This window comes from Stegodyphus dumicola, chromosome X1, assembly GCF_044657685.1.
Source record: "Stegodyphus dumicola isolate Sdum_Otavi_A_Nest chromosome X1, ASM4465768v1".
NCBI lineage: Eukaryota > Metazoa > Arthropoda > Arachnida > Araneae > Eresidae > Stegodyphus > Stegodyphus dumicola.
Window position 1 is genome coordinate 211893772 of NC_140780.1, and position 21767 is coordinate 211915538.

The following is a 21767-nucleotide window of genomic DNA, read 5'->3' on the forward strand; positions in this document are numbered from 1 at the left end:
ACTGGACTCTGAGACATTTAAAGCAAGAACCACACATATGTCGAAATTTTACACTTTAGAAAGAGTAATAAATTTAAGGCAGCATGTTTGTCAATGGATAAATTTATTGTTTCTAAATGTAATAGTGGTAATCACAATGGTCACATCGACCTATTTGCTGGTTTAGTATCGACAGTTTCAACTACCCGCAACTAAGAGCAGGAAAATGGAAACATCGTTTCATGTTCTTAAATGCTTGGCAAGCTACAGCGGGCCTAAAATAAAGAAATAATAAGATGAAGCTTGCAACACTAGTCATTCCCACCTAAAAGAGCACTTTCGGGCCTTTTGTAACTATATAATTAAATATCAGGGACAAAAATGTTCATTTATGCAGAACCTTACATTTCTTCTCAGCTTACAGTTCAATCTTCAGAGGCAGCTTGTCAGCTATATCGAAATCACCGTGGTAAGAGAATTTTGATACTTCTTTCTTTGTTTTTGATACCTACATATCTTCGTAGAACCTTTCTTCCTTACTCTGATACTCTTTCTAACAACATTGCCTGCTTTCTCACTGGCGACGGTTTAACTGTTATACATTTTTTCATTGGGGTGCGGAAAAAAGAGTAACATTTTGATCATACCTTCTTTAAAGTAGTACATTGTACTAAATATTTAGGGTGTAATTTCAGCCGAATCCAGCCCTGCTATTTCTCTGTTTCTGAGTAAAACTGTAATTCTGAGTGGAGCCCCAAATAAGACGAGATCCTACATTTTATTATGTTACTGAACTGTATGTAATTACTTTAAAATCTTAGTTTTCATGTTTTAATTATGTTAATTTTTTTATCTCTTTATATTTTACTGAGTTTTAATAATTAATGATTTTATTATTTTAATGATTACTTATTTCATCATTTCATTTCACTTCACTTTTTTAAAATCTTTCCTGATGCCTTCCCATAGCGCTGTGACTCTTCTAATTTAAAAACTAAGTCCTGATCGAACATCGTTCAAATGAATGATAAATGCGCACTACTAAAGCAAGAAAAATTGAATAAAATTGTAATCCTCAAGTATTTGTCCCGAGTAATTTTCATTCTTCTAAGATAATCAAATGTTTGAACTTTTAACCGCTCGAAATGTTTCACAATGAAGCTAAAAATGACCTGATATAATAAAGCACGATTAATCGGTCCCATTTAATGAAAGCATGTTATGGCTGAGTTAAGTTTTTGTATAGGCTTTCCATGAGTAAAAATCCCCCTTATCTTGCTTAGCGTCACCCCTCAATCCCCAACCCTCTCCCAATTCTGCGCAGTTTAAGTTGAAAGCGAAGCGCCCTCTACCGCTGTATGTGAACGTCCGGTATGGGCAGAATGCTTTTAGCTCCACTGAGTAGGGAGTTGACTGCGAAAACTTCAACCCGTGTTTCAGTTATTCTGCTTTTCTATCTTTTGCTCTAAGCGAGGAAGCAAACAGAATGACGTAGGACGGACATAGGTTCGTGTTTTCACCCTTTCCTTTAAGTTCGGCTTTCCCTCAACGAGTCTATTCCAGTCGGAATCGGAGCAGATCGCTAGTGTTTTGTAGTGTTTGTCGAGTTCGCGCAGTTTAACCGGACCGGGCTTTTGGCACCCTTATTCGCGCTCCTTTTTGGACCACTGGATATAAGTTGTTTGCGCACCACTCCTTCTTTTAAAGAAGACATATAGTTAAGTGCAAAATAGGAACTTTTCGTGAAATTTTTCATAGATAATAAACTTTGAACTTGTTTCCATAAAAAGGTTCAATGAATTTTCCGAGGATGGTTGCTTGTTTAAGTGGCAATTGAGAAATTTAGTTTGTTTGCTATAAAGCATAACTCTCCGTTTTAGCACTTTAAACTCCCTTACCATTTTAAATCAAGTTACGTTGTGTGAATACGAAAGAATTCAAATATATGTTTCAAGCTGTATATCAACTTGCGCGTAAATTTTACTTGTAGACTTTGTTGTTAACAGGAATATAGAAGTTCAATACTCCTTCATGCTGGATGTTTGTAATAAGTGTTTTTATATATATTATCCAACGCTTTAATATTTGGTAAGTATATTTATAATTCTGAAGCATTCATTTATTTAATTATTTACTTATTTATTTATTTTTCGTGTTTAAAAGTGCTTTTATCTTTGTTTATGAGAAATTCAGCCAGAAAGTTATTTACACACCCAGATATATATATATACAGATTTCTTTTAACTGAATTAGTAGAAGTACAAATTAAGTTAATTTAGAAATAAATTATTACTTTAAATTAAAGAAATATTAATAACGTAAGCAGTAAAATCTTTATTTCAATAAATAAGTATTAAATTATAATTATACTTAATTATACTTCCTGGTACTTGCCGCATAAACATTTATACTATTATACTGAATTAGTTTACTCAGTTTTATTGCCTTTTTCATGCTAACGAACTTTTACAATAATTATTTCTCTATTCAAACTTCTTATAAACTTATGTACAATTTTTATGTTCCATTTTTTAAACTGACTTTCATAATAAAGTGTTGATGTCATAAAAAGAGCGCTTAAGAAAAAATAAATGTTGGTTAAGAAGCTGAAGTTTTAGTTTTTAAGCAAGCGCAAAACTCTACTTATTTCGCTAACTTGTATATTAATATAAATATTCATTTGAATCAAAAGTTTTATTTTATCATTCGAAGAGACTAATATGATGAATCATTAAAGGGATGCGTTGAATACAATTAAATGTATCAGTTTGAAAAATGCATATGGCAAACATGTTTGAGGGTATTTCATTAGTAAAACATTTCTCAGGACATTAATAAGCGAATCTGTTGTTAAAGTATGTTGATATTTGGCATAAAACGTTCAAAATTTGTTTACTGTGTTTCTAAATCAGTATTAGACTTAACCTGACTGAACTTGTGTTCGTGAAATTTGATTGTCTTTCTAAGCATTATTAGAATTTTCTATTTCTCCATGAGTATCAAACGTCAAGTCTAGTTTATCTTAAACGTGTACTGAAATGCTCTTCTCACTTATATTACAAATATTCTGTTATGTGGTTCAAAAGGGATTATATTTATTTTCAAAAATGAAAGCAGCATCTCCTAGAGAAATAAAACAAAACAAAACAAAACAAAATGAGAGGAAAAGTTTTTATTAAAATGTTCTTATCATCGAAATTATATTTCTGTAAAAATCTTCTCTTACGGGCTTATTTTGAAATTGCATCTAGTATGGTAAGAAAATATCTTCCACATAAAAGATTAAATATTAATGAACCCTGTTTTCCTAATTGAAACTAGATAAGAACTTCCAAGATCATTTGCAATAAAGTGAAATTTAAAATAGTTAAACAAATATTCATTTAAATAATCGAGTTAAATGTTAGTAAAAAAATAAGATTTTCTTAGCAATATTTTTGCTAAAAACATAGAAGTACAAAATTCTTTTGTAACGTAAGAAGTATGATACTAATTTTTTGGAATATCGAATACTTTCTTTAGTTTTAAGAGAAATGTAAAGCATCTCAAAAGGAAAAAAACATTATTTCATTCGTAGAAGCGACTCGTTATCTTCCCCTCTTTCCCCCCCTCGAAAAAAAAGAAAAAAAAAAGAAGGAAGAAAGGACCCGCCACCTCCTTTACCGAAAAACTAAAAAAAAAAAAAGACAAGAAGAAGAAAAGAGGAAGAAAACAAAAATTAATGTAAGAATAACTTGATAAGAAATGTAAAACATATCTTCAAAACTACAGGGAGTTAACAGATTAAATTTAATTTTGACGCTTTACTTCTGGGACGAAGCGGTATAAAAGAAATAATTAAATTTTCACGCAGTTTTGCACATTCACTTTGCCAAAGTTAAGCGCTCGCTCCGTAGTACCACTTTAAAAAAATATTTTGAGAATCTAACCAACGCCTGTTACTTTTCCGCCAAGTGCTGTTTCATTATCTATATATTATGCTTACTATTATCTTATATATTATTAAGTTATAACGGAATATTTGAAATACGATCGTCAGAGGCAAGTTAAGGATATGCCGATGAAGATCTTCGCTAATAATTTTAATTTTGTTGTAAATTTTCAGTATACTTGGCAAATACTGACTACAGGCTAAGAAAAAACAAGTGTTTTCATTAATAAATCCCTAAACTGAAGTTTCATACAACTACTATTACTTTCTAAAATGGATTTAATTTTACAAAGACTTAATTAAGATATTTTTTAAGGATAAGGTTTCCTATTTTTAAATTGAAAGTCGGCTTTGTATAAAAAATTCAGCTTTTCACTTCTTTAATCATTTCTTTCGGCAATACGCTCATATATGAGTTATTTATCATTAAAGTGTGAATTCCTAAAGCATGGTCTTTATGCTAAACAGGGTGTTCGAAAAATGAGGCTCCAGATTTTATTTTCTATTATGCTGATCCTGATCGAGTATTTCCAGTTACGATGTTTCTCAAATTGAGTTAGAGACATTTATATTGCGGGTAGGAAAGTTTTGTAATTATTTAAATAAAAAAACTGCTTATATCAGTTCTGAAGAGCAAATTCCCTGTTACAAAGGTATTCATTAAACTTCATAGAAAATGTAACATAAACCTCATTTATTTTTGTGCGCAAATTTCCAACTTGTATATGCAATTAATAATTTTATAGGGTAAGACATTAATTAAATAAAATACGTTGTTTCACGTCTTACGGAATTTTTTATCAACAGAAAGAGCAATTTTGATTTTTAATTAATCCCTTTATGAGCGAAGATTATATATAGGTGATTTAGACACTGAAAAGTGGTTTCTGTCAATAAATGCATTCTGCGAAGCCTGTGGAAATTCTGCGCGTAAGATTATAAATGTGAAAAAATATCCCTTTGGTTATTCATAATCTTATTTTCACAATAATTCAAACCCTTTGCATTTAACTTAGCAAAGCATCATGAACATATTACCGATTGAAAATTAATCATCAAATGGGTTTATATAAAATGTCAGATTTTATATTTACAGAGTGCTTTCACCTGGATCATACGGTCTTTGTTAACATTTTCTGCCTTATTTTGACAAACTTATCCATTGGATGTACATCTCTAAGTTCAATATCTATGAACATAATGCATAAAAGTACCACTCTCGATCATTGTGTGTACTTAAATTGTTTCTATTTTCAGTCGTTGCGAAATGCAAGATCTCGAATTATTACATGAAAATTAGAATAATTTATAGAGTTTGTAAAGAGTTTTAATTATTTTGTAAACTGAAAAATGTTAACATCATCATTTTTCGTTTCTCGCGCAACATGCTAAAAAGAGTAACCATTTAAGAAATCATTTTGTAATTATTATTTTTTTGGAGAGAAGGGTGGCATTATTTATCTAAGTTTTAAAGAACGGAACGGTTAATCTCAGAAAATCATTGCATTTAATGCTAACCAGTAAAGATTTTATGGCCTAATATATTGGGTAATGTATAAGGTGCGTTATATTACTTGAGACAATATCTCTTTACTATAGGTAACTCTTATTCTCTGTATCATCTGAAAACACAATAAAACTAAAATTGTTTTGACGGTTCATGTCAAGATATTACTTCTTGATATAAACATCAAGACTGTTCTACGAAAAATGATCTGCCATCCATACAATCCAAAGCATATTGCTTGTTTCAGTTAAGAGAATCAAATGTAATTCTGTTAAATGTGTAATCATTATCCGTATAGTTCATTAGTGTGTTATCATTTGTAGTACCGATTCAATAAATCAGTTTAAGAATAAATTAATAAATCAGTTCCACAAATCACAAATCGGTTTAAAGAATGAATTTCGCTTGAAAGAATGAAGTGTTGTTCTACGAAATGTGTTACCATTTGCAGTATTGTTCATCATTCTGGTTCAAGAATATAATTCTAAAAATATCATTCTAAATGTACCCAGTGAATGGGAAAGAATCAGTTTTAAGAAATTTCCTAGGATTTCATGAGGTATTGAAGGTTTTATTTCAAACATTTGTAACGACTTTTGGTATAAGGTTAAAGAAATGCTTCTCCAAACCTATGAATCTTTTTTTCTTCCATATGTTTTACTGACTTTGTCTAAGTCCTACACTTGTGACAGTGTACACTTTGTATCAGTGTACACTTTGTATCAGTATAGGACTACATCAAAGTCCTATACTGGTACAAAGTGTACTAGCTTCTAAATACGTAAATGACATATACTGAATTTGAAACAGAGTATTTAAATCCTACCTAAGTATATATAGAACAGTTCTACGTACACTTCTGTGTTCTAAGTACATATGAAATGTTCAATGAATTCTACCACAGTTAGAAATTAATGCTTCACGCTCCCAAATATTGTTTGAAAACTTAAGTCTGAATATGCTTTCTTGGATAAAAGGCGAGCTTTGAACCTTTTGCTATTATGCATCTATCTTTTAGTCCTTAATGTTAAATGTATCATAAAGAATTTAATGTTTACTGTACTGAGCTTCATTTTCCATTCCTCACTTTTCAATAAACATTGATTTTTAAGCTTTCAGTACTGCCCGTTATAACTTTAAGGCAAAAGGAATACATTGGCATTGAAATTACTTAATAAAGTTTAAATACAGAAGTTGTTCAAGAACTAATTCATAGTCTGTCCAGAAAAACTTCATTTCTTATTGCTACATTATTGCAAATGAGAAAAATCTGTTAAACGTGCTACTCACAATAGATCGGTATTTGGTGCTCAAGGTAATTTTATTTTCATTCAAAATTCTATAACAAAATATGCTATTCTGATAATTTTAATTAAACTTTTTATCAGTGTTGTTGTGTGAATGTTCTGTTTATGTTTAGGACTTATGTGAAATTTCTGATATGAAAAGAACTAAATATAACTTTCTTATAAAGTACTTCGAATCACTGTACAAAAATACGATTTGCAACTCTAAACTTTCTGATCACATCTGTCCGCTTTTAGTTTCATTCCCCATCATTATAGAGGCTCTTGTTCTCGAAACCCTGCAAGAGAAAATAATGTTTCGAAGTTTCACACATTGGAAAAATAAACAATTTAGTACTATTTTTCGTATATTCAAATATATTATAGTGCATGCTCTGAAGGGATTGGTGTAAAGTTGTAAAGTTGCTAAGAATGGTTTATTTTAATCTTATCAGTGGATTTATTAAAAGTTAGGAGCTCCTTGAGCGCGAAGTATTTGTTTGTCCGATATATGTCAAGCAATCCATTCTACCTCTAAGTTATGTGGATGCAGGAATAAGAAAATGGGTTTCTGTAGTTACGGAATAAAGTATGAACTAGTTCTTGGACAACTTTATTGCTCAATGTTGATTAAGTAATAAAAAAAATTATACATACCTTTTACTATGCAGTTACAGTGAATAGTATCCCAAAACACAACAAAAGTCCTTAAAATTTTCATAAAAAATATCAGTCGGATGTTTTTCAAACTAAATGCAATTTCAGTTAAGACTACTAAACATAAAATACTGTTAAGAAATTCTTAAGTTAAGAAGTCCGTATATTGCTTTTAAATTGTTCAACTTGTAAAGCAGTTATACTTTCAAAGAAAGTAAAGGTCTTATGCTTCGTCATATGCAAACATTTTGCACTCTGCCTATTCGCCAGACTGCGATAAAAATTAAAGTTTACATTTTGCTCAATGGCAGCTTGTGCCGTGCCATGTGGATGGTATATCGCAGGATAGTGTATTAGTATCGATAACAAAGTGAGAAAACATACAGCAACTTATATTTTGAAGAGCAAATTCCCTGTTACAAAAATATTTATTACACTCCATAGAAAATGTAACATAAAACTCATTTATTCTTGTGCGCAAATGTCCAACTTGTATATGTGATTAATAATTTAGTAAGGTAAGACATTAATTAAATAAAATTTGCTGTTTCACGTCTTATGGAATTGTTTATCAACAGAAAGAGCAATTTTGATTTTTAATTTATCCCTTTATAAGTGAAGATTATATTCTTCACGTAAGATTATAAATGTGAAAAAGTATCCCCTTGGTTATTCATAATCTCAATGGCGAAAATCAGCTGCCCAAAAAATTAGAAGTTTTCCATGGCTTCGCTTCTAACGCCACCCGTAAAAAAGCATTAAAGCCCACCAGCGGCCGAGCGGTAAAGACGCTGAACACTGGTAGTTCGGTCCGAGGTTCGAATCCCGCGAACGGGCTGGCTGCATGGGCGTTTTCGTGGTTTTCCCCATGTGTAACGTGTATACGAGCCAGTTTCCCTTAGAAAGTCCTCCACGAAAGGCATCCCTCCTCTTAGGCAGATAGCCCTAGTGTGCTTTGCCATAATTAAATACACCAACACACCAACACCAAAAAAGCATTAAATTATTATCAATTACGTTCATATCTTTTAGTTCGCTCAGCATCCTAAACAGTAACATATTGATTAAATATGAAAAATAAATTAAAAGTACCCACTTTGCCAAATCACAGTTCTCTGAGAGCTTACATGATGGCACGAAAAACGATGGTATATTTCGCATAATCCAACGCTTGCTAAGTCCTTTCGATGATAAATGTATTGCAAAGATACCGTTCAAGACGATTCTAACATCACCAAAACTATAAATATGAAATTTAGATTATGTAGAATAGAGGATTATGTGCCGTGTTGACAAAGTGAAGTTCTTCAAAGCGAGAAGTGAACATTTTGCTTTTTATAACGTGTTGTTGGACCGACATTGTTTAGTATTACCTCATTTTGATATTTCGTCAAGCCGTAATTAATTTAACATGCTAAGTACTTTACATCATCTAATATTTATAAATGAAAATTTAACCTTTGCAAAGTAAATAATATTATATCCTGTATTTATTAATTGTTTATTTTCAATAACTAAAAGATTTAAATTTGTCAACATTTGCAATATAATGTTTTTTACGTCTCCTTTGCAAGCACGGAGGATACCAAGTATTAATTTAGAAGTCAAACAACAAAAATCAGCGTTATATTTGCAAATTTTCACAGATTTGTTTCACTGTGAAAATTTACAAATAAAACGCTGATGACTTTTGTTGTTTGACTTCTAAGTTAATATTTGTTCGGCCTTGTTATTTTATTTTAATTCTAAGTATTGCTTGTGCTCCCGTTCCAGATTCACTGAAATTAAACTTTTTATACATAAATTAACTTCTAGATCATAGTGAAAGTTTAAAAAACAAAAGCTTATTCTTATAATTTAACTTTTAATTAAATGCAACGAATTAACTATACAGGCGAGAGTTTAAAGTATGTTTTATGAAGTTTTGTGGCAAACTTAATTTTCTTTGAAATGTTTCGGGTACAATAATACTTTGAGTTTTTAAATTAAAAAAGATGCCTATATTTAAGCAGTTTGCTATAGTTAAATTTCATAAAGGAGCTTTACTTTCAGAAACTCTCTTTTTTCCTGTTAAGATTTTTCTTAAATTACTTTTCTATTTTTCTATTATTTCTCTTTATTAATTATATTTTAAACTGATTATTAACATGATCATAACAAAATGGGATTTTTAATCATTTGAATTTCTTAATCAATATAACATTGGCAATCAACTTACATGCTGAAAGAGGAATAGGAGTTGTACAATGTTACCATACCTTCTGATGAATTAAAAAAGATTCGAAACGAAAATATGCTTAAGAATGTTTTTCCTTAAAACTAATAACAATACAAACATATGATTATACTTTTGAGTAACATATGATTATAATTTTGCGTATTTATGATACATATTACCGAAATTGATAAAATACACCCCTTTCGACAAATTAGTTTCGACTGGACATTTTTAAAAAAGCTTTTTTAATTATAATTCTTTATATACAGTTTTGCTAAATCTTTGCATTGTCATCCACACATTTGCAAACGTTTAGTAAAATTATGTAAGAAAACAATATGGAACTTAGTGGCAATTTAATCTTGTTTCTGCTTCAGAAGTCCTATTTACAACAATTTTCTTCTACGCTAAATACTGCTTCACGGCAGTAATGACAAAAATTCAAAGAAGTCGCCGAAAATAAGTCAAATTGTTTCTTCTTAAAGAGAAAAAATGCCAAACACTGTGTTAAATTATTCGCGAACTGCTTACGCTAGTTAGTGTTTTTCTACCTAATGTTTTATTTACAGCTTTTGTTTGATGACCAAAGGGACAGAAAATTCGAGAAGAACCTGATCTAGAGAATGTCCAAAAATGAATTACCTTCTCCAAATTAATTGGAATTTGTGCTGTAAACCCGTCCAATTAAAAACAAGATTTAAGATGATTTATTTGTAATATGAAGTTTTTCCTTTATGAATACTTGTTAAACGGGTCTTAGAAAACATGAATTTAAGTAAACCTTCAATAATAATGTCTTACGTAACTTGTTAAGAAACTTTTCTAGGAATTATTTAAACTGTGGGCATAATTCCCTTGCTTATGAGCTCTCATGGTTTCGAAAGAAAATCAATTACTTTAGTTGTACGTTGCTTATGTTAAATATTTAATAATGGCAAAAAAAACGATGGCTCACAACCTACTAGCATCGTTAGCATAAAAAGGAAATCTATAACATTTAGGTTCGAAAGTAATCTAAATTATTTTTTAAATAACTGACTGAAACATTTAGGGCAAACATCAAAATGTCACATTACACATTAAGCGAAGTAAATTTTAGCTTCGGCTGAATTTAATCAAATGAGTAAATAAAAAGTTAAAAACTTTTATCAATATATTTTGGAATGGTAGTAATTGTAATTTTTAAAATTCTCCAAACTTACATTTTTGCTTCAGTGCCTGCTACTTAATTGCAATTTTTTACCTTTCCTAGATTTTTGAATTTGCTTTAAGTACGTGAGAAAGAAATTTTAGTTTCAAATTTAGAGTTTATTCTTCGAAGTTTAGAAAAACTATATATCTGTATAATGAAAATTCTTATTTTTTTATGTTCAATTCAACCGAATTAAAAATCCGAAAAAAGTACTTAAATGATTTCCAACTTTGTTAAAGGCACGTGCATGGTATTGCACTTTTATGAGGCGAGTATCTAATTAAGAAGCTTCTAATTTGCCGAGTATCTAAATGAATAATACAACATGTGTTATACTTTTCCTTTGTAAACTTAGAAACAAATCGAGGAAATTCTCAGATCTCTAGAGATGCAAATCCTTTGCTTCTACTTCATCTCGCTTATATGAACCAGATTTTGCTTAATTTATTATTATAAAAACATATCGTTATAAATATGACATCGTAGGTTTGGCGGTGGAGCTGCTTACCACAACAGGTCAGTTCCGATTTTTTTCCTCATCTTCAAGTAAATGCCATTTCTGAAGAAATATTTTTTTCTCTTCAATTGTGCTATAAACTGCCCCTGCCTTTCAGTTTCTTGAAGAGTGTTCCCTTTAATAGGTCTTTAGGAGTGATGCTTTGTCTTTTTAATGTTACCTTTTGGGAGAGAAATAAAAGGAATTGTTGGATTCCATTCTTTGAAAAATCGGATGTAATTTGTTTCATCTTTCTCACCTCCTATCTTTTAAACTGAAATATTGGTTTGCTGATATACAAAAGCATGTATATTGTCGCAAATGCTTATTTATATCGTCACGTACGCTGCTTGTTTCAAACAAAGATAGTCCACCGGTGTTCGAGGGGTAACGTTGCAGTAGTAGTTCGACGTTAGTTTTTTTTTTTCCAGGCGAACTGGCAATTAAATTGGCGCTCTTGTTGTTTTCAACACGTGTAACGTTGATGCGTTGTTTTCAACACGTGTAACGTTGATGCGAGTCAGTTTCCCTAAAAACGTCTTCCATGAAGGGAACTCTTCCCTCGGCTGGTAGCCGTCGCGCGCTTTGCCATAAATAAACCAATCAAATAAAGATATACATAAACAAGTTAAGTGAACCCTGCGTCATATCATGCTTCAATTAACATGCAAAAGAAACAGTAATAAAAACTACAAATTACACAACAGTTTAAAAGCAATATACTGAATTTGAGGTTTGAGAAATTCATTTTGTGTTTAAAACTAAGATTTGAAATAGGAAATATTCCAAAAAACGTATTTTTTTACTGGCTTCCGCTAAATGAACATTTCAACTGGAAACTTTTCTTAAACACTCATTTTGTTGAAATTAATTTAAAATTGAAGCTAACAGCTGTCTTTTGGACTAATACATGTAATTACGCTTACTAAAGACAATTAATATAGCAGCAACTGAAGGTCTTTGAAATCCTAAAAGTTCCGAAGCGAAGCAATTAATTTATTTGAAAACAATGCAACGGTAGGCCATTTCAAATAAAATGCTGTATTTATCTTGCAAATAAATTTCATGTTTGTCTCAATGTTATGCAAGATAAATTATTTTCGTATTATGGTTTGAAAATATTTGATATTAACATTTTGATAATAGAAATAATTAAAATTTAAATATATGAAATTCAATGGATATTGAAATATTAATAATTGAAAGTCTAAAATTAGGCAGAATTTATATCAAATTTGGTCTAATTTTAGATTTTAATTTGGCGTGTTGTTCTTCAACTAATTTTTCAAAAAAGTCTGCTCATACAGAAAAGAAATTAATTTCTTTGGTCTTATAGACCTAAAACAGTTTCAAAAACGAATAAGGTTATGGGAGAATGTGTATTATGCAAAAATGATTTTGCATTTACAAAAATTATGTTTTCCTAAATAAAAGTGTTTTAAATATTTTTCAGCCTTTTAAAAATAGTTAATATTTTCTTTAAAAACATACCAAGCCTAAAAAGAATCAATTGTGATGGTGTCTTGTATACAAAGCAAAACAAAATCATTAAGTATTGACAAGGTAAAAAAATTGCTCTTTGTTTATAGACTAAGTTAGGTAAAAATATCTAAAAACAGACAAGAAAATGAGTGCGTTTATGTAGGGCTTCAGAGTGAAGCTTTTGCACTACGTGGATCTAATATGGGCTCCACTTCAAAATGGATCACAGAAACTTTTCTAGCATAGACCAAGAGTTAGACAAATCATGTAACACCACTGGCGCTCTTGTTGAAGAATACCAAGAATAGGGTTCACTGTCAACCACAGTTACAATGACTTCTTCCAAAGCATTATTTCCACGGAATAATGAAAAGGTAGAAAAGCTGATCGACGGTGCTGTGATTGGCTCTATATGCAGTCTGATATGAGTACAAAATGTTGTTCTCTGTGATCCAATTCATCAGCCCAGAGTGAATAAAGCAGATATTGCACAATTCATAGAAAAAGAAGCTGCCAGAGCCTCGGTGTAATATGCTTTATCAATAACAAATATTTCATATAAATTAATTATTATAGAATCGTTTCAATGATACTATTACTGCAAACAATATTTTAAACACTATTTATTAGCACAACACCTTCGCACAATCCAGGCAATAACAGGGAGAGCAGTTACAACCTTCGCAAATATAAATTGAAGTTTTTCGTTTTACTTGAAAATAGCAATTTTGCAACTAAATTTGTAATATCTTTCAACCTTTCTTTTCTTTCCACGGTTTGAGCAAATGTTTTGATTCAGCTTAATTACTCACAGGAGCACGAAAGACAGGTTCTGGTTTCAATAAACACCTTATCACAGATTAAAATAAAAATCATAAAGTGCTATATTTAGTGGAATATTTGCTATAGCAAAAGTCATAATATAAAATCATTAATTGCAAAATATGTACTAATATTTTAGTACGCCATCTAATAGTTTTCTTTCACATGGATAATAGGCAAGCATCTGATATTGCTTATCAATACCTGCCATAAATTTATTATATTGTACAACAGGTAGTGGTTTCGATTATATTTCGCCCCTTTTGTTTTCCGTTTCTACAATATCACTTTTGTATTCAATAGATATCATAAGTTAATCTCTTTTACCTGTCCATTTGGCAGCCTTTACACTATTAACATACTTTGCTAAAGTTTACCCTTTCGTTAGCTTTTTCTCCCTAGCCTCTTTCGCGAAGCCTTCTTGTTCTTTCTTGTGTTTTTATATCGGCAAGACATTATGCCAGCTCATAACTATTACAGTAATTGTTCATAAATACACTATGCCCAACACTTAGCATTTCTTCGAATAAATTCAGCACTACATTTTGTGCATGTTCTTTCCCACCCGAAACATCCACCATACCGGTATACACCATAAATTGGATAACTATACTATTAATAATTGTGTCCATATAGCATAACCTGATATCATATGGGCGTTGACTTGGAATATACTGTTTTAAAATGAGCCATCGAGGCCACGATATCTTCGATTCATTTTAACTAATTTCTTTTCCTGATAATTTTCTTTTCCTGGGTAATATATTTCAGTCAGTCGCGTTTTGAACAAATTCACCATATTTCTGATTTTATATTCGAGGCTCTGCAATTTCCTCTGGGAATGCTGGGAAGTGCAGTGTCTTCAGGAATAAAATAGAATGATTCTTGCTTAAATTCCATGAGAATACGGAGGAGTCATAGGGTCAAAGGGTGTACCTGTTCTCCAATAACTCTGAATGCGTTTTATTCTGATAGTTCCCATATATAAAATAAATCCCACAAATTTTCTTTCAAATTTTGTGATTTCCTTCCAAGCATTACTTGTAGAATGCTTCTTTGTTTCGCGGTGACAATGTACTTTACGAACATAATCATTGGTTTGAGCAATTACTTCATCCAAGATATCTTCGGTAAGTAAATGATGATTGTCAATTGAAACAGGTTCCAACAATCACAATGTTTTTGTGAAACGAAATTGTTCCATTGATGCTGGGTCACTTTCCCAATCTATACTTCTTATCATAGCGCAATCAGGCTGATGACATGTCACTTCTGTCTCAATGAATTCTTCACTGCTAAAATCACTCGAGCACTTGTCCGAAGGCTCAGCCAAAAAAAATTGCAATTTCATCATCTGTTAGAGGCTTATTAGAGTGTTTTTTTGCTGAAGGAGGGAGCATGAACTATCGTCTCTACATTTCACATTACAAGATTTCTTTTCATAACTAATAAAGCTATAAACTGAAAACCACATAGCTTGGTAACTAGCTTCTAAACTTTACTCCACTCCAATAGTAGAAGACACACTTAACATATAATGCGGATTGAAGAGGAAAACCTTTTTTGAGACGCAGCTTGTCCCGCGCAAACGTGTCACTAGTTACTGAGACATCACTCCACAACACGCACTGTAGAGACATTAGGTTAATTGGAAGCAGAAAAGATGAAAAATATGCAACCGCCTTCGCCGGAAATCGAACCACGGACCTCTGGAATACCGGCCCAGCGTGCTATCTTTACACATCGAAGGCACGTTAGGAAAATATAAGAAATACCTTATAGCACTAGGGCGTGATTGACTCTTAAAGCGTTCGTGTCACATCATGCGCTGACACGAAATCTACAGCCAAAATGATATATAATGAATGTTAATGAGAGGACTTCAGTTCTTTTTCGATTACATTCTGGATATATAAAACGCAACGGAAAATTTAAATTAAAAGCAAATTCACTTTGGAATAAACAGTTGGTAAAAATTAAATTAATCATTTTGCAAAAGCGAAATACGATAAAGTAAACGTGAAAGCATTTCTTTACGATAAAAATATAGTTGAATAACATTTACCACTGTTCATATAAGTTTTACCATGTGTACATGTTTCAGAGGACATCCAAACCTGAAGAGGTAGCTGTTAAAAACCACACAATTTATGTGATATTAAAATTTGTCATACAGCGCTTATATTTCATTTGGTAGAACGGAAATGGAAAGTAAAAAGGAAAAGTTTTTGCACTTTCTTTTCAAAATTATGCAAGTGAACCATAAAAAAATGAAGTTGTTTTCTTTTAGTGCTTTCTGCAACATGTTTCTGTACGCTATGAGTATCTACAGGAACTATAAAGACGAAAGAAAATCAGTAGAAATAAAGAATGGTCAATGCGTTTTCGAACTGCTTTCAATCAGCTTTAAAATAAAATTTAAACATAATAATCCAGCTTGAAAACTAAAACACTTATTTGGAATTCTAACCGGTTTTATCATCTATTCTTTCTCATTGCTTAAGCTAGGAGTGGCTTAGTGAAAGCTATATCAGGTCCTTTCATTATATATCATTGTAAGACAATTTACATCACAATGATTTTAAGATCTGCACGTGACACAAATAAACTTGCATATTCTAAAACATCATTTCGAGAGGGAGTATTATCAGTCATTGTGGACATGGTTGCATCTACGGAATATTTATTCAAAGAGAATTCCTCTCCCTTTTGTATTGCCGCACATAGGTTCCCTGCATATTAGGTATAGATATCCAACTTGAAATCTGATGATTTTAGTACTGTTTACATGTGAATCCAAGTTCCTGCACAATTTCGAGTCACATTTTATAGTAATCTAGTTAGAATAAGTGTCAATTACAACAATGCAGAACGTTAAAAACTGGAAATATTAGAAAACCATCAGTATATCGATTTGAGAGCTCAATCTCCTTTCAGTGAGTTTATTTACATAATTGTACATGCCTAGAGCTTAAGGGTAGAAACACTGATCGGTAAGTGGAGCTGAATGCCAGGGCTATGAGAGGCTATATTCTTATGCTGCTGGCAGAAATTAGCAAGGTTATTCGTAGTTATGTTTTGATCATTCGATTTTCGAATTTCAAGGCGCTGATATAATTGTCTGGATAATTTTATTAGAAGACTCTGCTTAATTATGAAACTTTAAATTCTGAGAATTACTAGGAATTGAATTTTTGGTAAATCTTATGCAAGCTGGAACAAACTCAGGCTTGAATTCAAACGACGGCCTGAAGAGAACATGTCAAGCACTTAAAACGCATTAGATTTGAGTATCTCAACCTGTTGTCCCACTGTATTTTCACATCATTATCTGAAGAGAACTTCATTCCAGATAAATCTTCCTTCAGTTTCAGAAAGAGAAAATAGTCACTGGGTACTAATTCTCGGCTATATTGCGGGTGACTCCAGACTTCCCACTTTTGCAGCAGTTCTAGAGTTTCCCGCAAACAGTATGTGGGTGAGCATTGCCATGCATGAGTATGACACCACCACTGAACATGGCTTCTAACTCGCACGTCCAAGCTAGACCTTTTTAACGTGTTGACATTTCAATCGCTCTGATGCGTCTACAAACTTACTCTCCCTACAACTACTAGACAACTAGTGCCATCTGCCTACACTCTGGGGATAAAGCTTTCTTAGCAAAATATTTACTTTTCAAATGCTGATGCTTGTAACTTTTTTTTGAATCCACCTACGTATATGTCATGCAGGCAACATACATATACGTAGCAAGATCAAATATGAACGAGCATTTATTGGCTGAGCGTCGAGATGGGTACCTGTATGTGCTTGGGCAGTTGAAGTCGTTAGGCTTGCTTGCCTAGCGTAAGGAAACGACTCCAGCCGGTTTGTCCTGAGCATGCACTCATGCTGAGTGAGAGGAGCGTGACCATCTCTATTTATCAAAGCATAATTATAAATTTTCTCATCCTTGAAAACTTGAAACCAGCCGAAATTGTCGGCAGACTGTATGCCCCGTTCAAGGAAGCTATTTTTGTATGTTCAAGCGTGAAGGTTCGGTGCGATGAATTCAAGCAAGGACATGAACGTGTTGCGAATAAAGGCCATCCCCGTCGTCCTCGCACCTGTGTGACTAATGAAAACACTGCACGTGCTTGTGAGCTTATCGAACGGAATTGACGCTGCACAGTGCTTCAAATTTCAGAAAACTTAGTGTGAACTATGAAAGAGTTCAATCAATCATCACAAAGCAGCTGTCCTTTAAAAAAATCTCAGGTCGTTGAGTTCCAAATTACGGAATGACCATCAAAACGCTGCACGAGTCCGCACTTCTCAATTGCTTCAAACTCGTTTTGAAAAAGAAGTTTTTTGCATAAAATTTTACCTGTGAGGAGACGTGGGTACATTATTGCAAACCCCAATCAAAGCCTGCAAGCATGGAGTACAGAATAAAAGCAATTGGAAGCCCCATGAAAGACAAAACTTGTTTTTACACTGGGAAAATATTGGCCGCAGTCTTTAGAACTAGAGAGGATCCCACTGTAGGTTTCTTACACGAACGTCAGACCATTAATGCAACTTACTGCTGAGGTCTCTTGGATCAATTTAGGCTTCAGTGTCGACGTAAAAGACGAGACTGTCCCGTTTGCCAGGTGTTGATTCTCCACAAAAACGCCAGACCCCATACAGCAAGTACAACGAAGCAGAAACTGGTGTAAATGCACTGAAAAACGCTTGATCATCCACTTTACAGCCCAGACTTATGGCCATGCAATTTCCACATGTTGGATCTCTCAAAGAAGCACTTGGAAGCAAGCGATTTGAGACCAATGATCAAGTGAAGACATTCATGTGCAATTGATTAGATACTCATCCAATGTCATTCTACGTGAATGAAATGAAAAATTTACTAAAACATTGGGGAAAATTTATCATAAAAGGAGGAGATTATCTAGAAAAATAAGTTGTAGAAATGCAGATGTTTCCTATTAAATAAATTTTGTTTAATCAAAAGGATCGTTTATATTAAATTCATCTGCGTATATATTAATCTAGAATGCTTTGATCTTTTTACTTTAGTTATCGCCGTTTTTCAGTGAAAGACATTTGCATGGATACAGATCCATTGTGTTAAAAATGAGATGAAATACACTGAAGCATTCGATTATTACAACTGTTTTATATTTCAAGAATGTGTTTCCCAAAAATAATGCGTAAATAATTTCTTCTTAAGTTTATATAGTGCAGCGAGTTCCTTTTGAGGATAAGTTAGAACAATTTAAAAAAGAATCTCAGAGAAATAAATCTAAAACGCGAAAAAAATGCTTAAGTGCTTTGTAAACTGGGATATTTCTTTATGTTTGCTGAAGAGATTAGAAACGAAACTTTAAAAATCGCTTAATGCTTACAATGTTTGAAAGTTGTTTTAAAAATCGCTTACTTCTTAAATCTGAATTGGTTTACACGGCATTTGGACTTATGAATCTTTTCTTCCGAAATTCATTACTGTGGGAGGAAGGAAACAAACGTTTTGAAGACTCATCAGTGCGGCGATTCAAAAATAAATTTAAAGCTTGTGACTTAACTTCTGGCGAAGGCGATGAGATATATAGAGCTCAATTAGTAAATAACAAAATACAAGTCTAGTTTGATGATGAGCAAGCCTAGTTTCGATTAAAAATTAGTTCATTGAATTTCTATGTAATGAACATTCCATAAATACATTCCGTATTTAAGAATCTTGAAAGATATTCATATGTCTGAACTGTCGTTTTAGAATCGTAACAGAAACATGATTAAAACATTACGTTATAAAACATTTCAGAGTAAAAGAATGAAGAAAAGTCCAAAAATAACTAGCGATGGTTCATATATTAATTTACCTATAACCGAGTAATTTTTGGTTTTCATCGCGAAATTTCAAAGTTTTGTCAGTTAAAGAAGTCCCACTGATGAGGAATATTATATTTACATTACAATGGGCTTTTAAATTCTATTTATTAATTTGTATTACCTGTATATATTAAAACTTGGTGATATAAAAATATATAATAAAAAGTAATACAAAAGTCCTTTGCTACCGTAAAATAATTCTTCTCCAAGAAATACTACAATTCGCATCTTTGTAGGGTTTCTGTTTTCGATGGAAGTGCTCTTAGATCCTACTACACAAATGGCATGCTATCGTTATGTCGTAAAAATCACAAAACACTGAAGAAAATTTAAATAGCATTTTAATTAGTCTTAAACTGGACATAAAGGCACAAACTGTGCTACACATAACTTTTCACGACTTGTATATATTTAAATTAATATAACAGACAATTATTTTCAAATCGTTGATAAAGTAGTCTAAAACTTGTAAATAATCTAAAATAAGCTAGCCCAAGGTACTTTACTGACGCATATTTTAAAACATCGGCTAGCGAAATGCCAAAGCCGGAATATAACTCTTAAGCCGACTTGAAGAATAAGCTAATACCAAGAAGCGGTTGCGAAAAGATCTTATCTAGAGATTCAGAACCTTCAACTAAATACACACAAAGCTAATTTGACTTTCGGTGAGGAATAAGAAACGGAGACGTTATAGTAAAGCTTTAAATTATATTAACTAGTTAATTAATATAGTTAAGATAACCTACAACTTAAGTAGGAACAAACCACGCTTAGGATAAATGAATACAAAATGAATGCAAAAATTAATACAGAAGCATAAAGATATCTAGATCATTAATGTTTTATTTACTGAAATGCAGAGATAATTAAATACAATTTAGCACACACAAACAGAAGATGAAAATATAAGATAGTGAGAATATTTTTTTTATAAATTCTTATCAAGTTCTATCCTAAAGACTAGTCCTATAATTAGTGCAAATCTTAAAGTATTTGTTATGGTACTGCAAAGAGAGAACGAGAAAAATCCTTATAGCAAGAGCATGCTTACTTTGCATTTCGCTTGATTTTGCTGTATTCAATAGAAATAATTTATGCGTTTTAAAAACACCTAACAATGTACTATTTTCTTTGGTAAAAACTCTTTTTATATAAAGAAATTCTTTCCTCCACTTAAACAAATGACGCAAAGTTAGCTTTTACCTATCGTCTGGCATTTAGTTAAAATGCGATTAAATTTTGTACGTATATAAATATTTGCGAAAATATTACGGTACATGCATTAAAGAAAACTGTATTAAAAACTGAATCTTTGCTGTGGGCAGGGCTTGAAATAAAACGTCAATATATGACATGATTTATATAGCGCGAAAAAATGGTGAAATCGATAGAGTTCTTCTGATCATAAAAGCATGTGTTACAGTTGAGTGTCATTTATTAAACGACCATTTCCAACCCATTTAACCGTAAATAAAGAAAATCGTATTGTTGGTCCTCGATAAGTGTTCAAGGTTGCAAATAACCCATTCTGGGGCTTGTTAAAATAACTGGTTTCTCGTCACACGCACAGTCTAATCGAATAGCAATGTTTCCCTCAAGCCCAGTGGAAAATAAATATAGTAAAGCACAATCATCAAGAATACGGAAATGCAATTTTAAAACGACAAAGCGCTCCACCCATTGCAGCAATCATGTAAAGGGATCGTTTAACGTAAAGTAAAATTTTACTGCTCATTTTCCTGTTATCGTGCAAGCCACAGGAATGAGATACTATCTTCTGTCAGAGACAGATTCTAAAACTATGAAGTAAGATTTATCTATTCATTTGTTTTCGGAACGGGAACCAATTACTTCATACGTGCAAATATTCTGGATAGGGAATGTTTGTCACGATTTAAAAGTCTAGTGCATTATTTACGAAGGACTGAGATCAATCAGACTTCTCTTAACATATACTGACGATAAATTTTATTCAAAAGAACGAAATAAGAGTTTGGAGAAATTTGAAAGGGCTTATTTCCAAGGAAGATGTTCTCAGCGTCTAAAATAGTTCCTTAAGTATTATCTTTTCTTTCAGTAACGCCGTTTCATCCTAATAAACATCTGTAGTGATAAAGAGGCGCTCTCCTAGTTTGCTACCCGACATATTTCCGCTCAGTAATTGAAGTTCCCGAATTACGGCAGCAAGGGCACTCTTAGTGAATGGATATATAGGAATCGAGCTCATCTCTCTTGTCCAGCTTCTTATCGGGGCATTTGCCCCAAATATTATCGCACCCATTCTGACGATAGGTTCATTTCCTGTACGGTGGATTTT

General features: G+C 32.2%; 1 protein-coding gene across 2 annotated transcripts in view; it reads left to right on the top strand.

The window, feature by feature from the left end:
* Positions 1 to 1372: 1372 nt before the first annotated feature.
* LOC118187603 (uncharacterized) overlaps positions 1373 to 21767 on the top strand; it is a 934081-nt gene continuing 913686 nt past the window's right edge. For both annotated transcript variants that reach the window (XM_085808399.1, XM_085808398.1), the window contains exon 1: positions 1373 to 2067. The gene's annotated coding sequence lies outside the window, so the exon portion shown is untranslated. The remainder of the gene's footprint in view (positions 2068 to 21767) is intronic.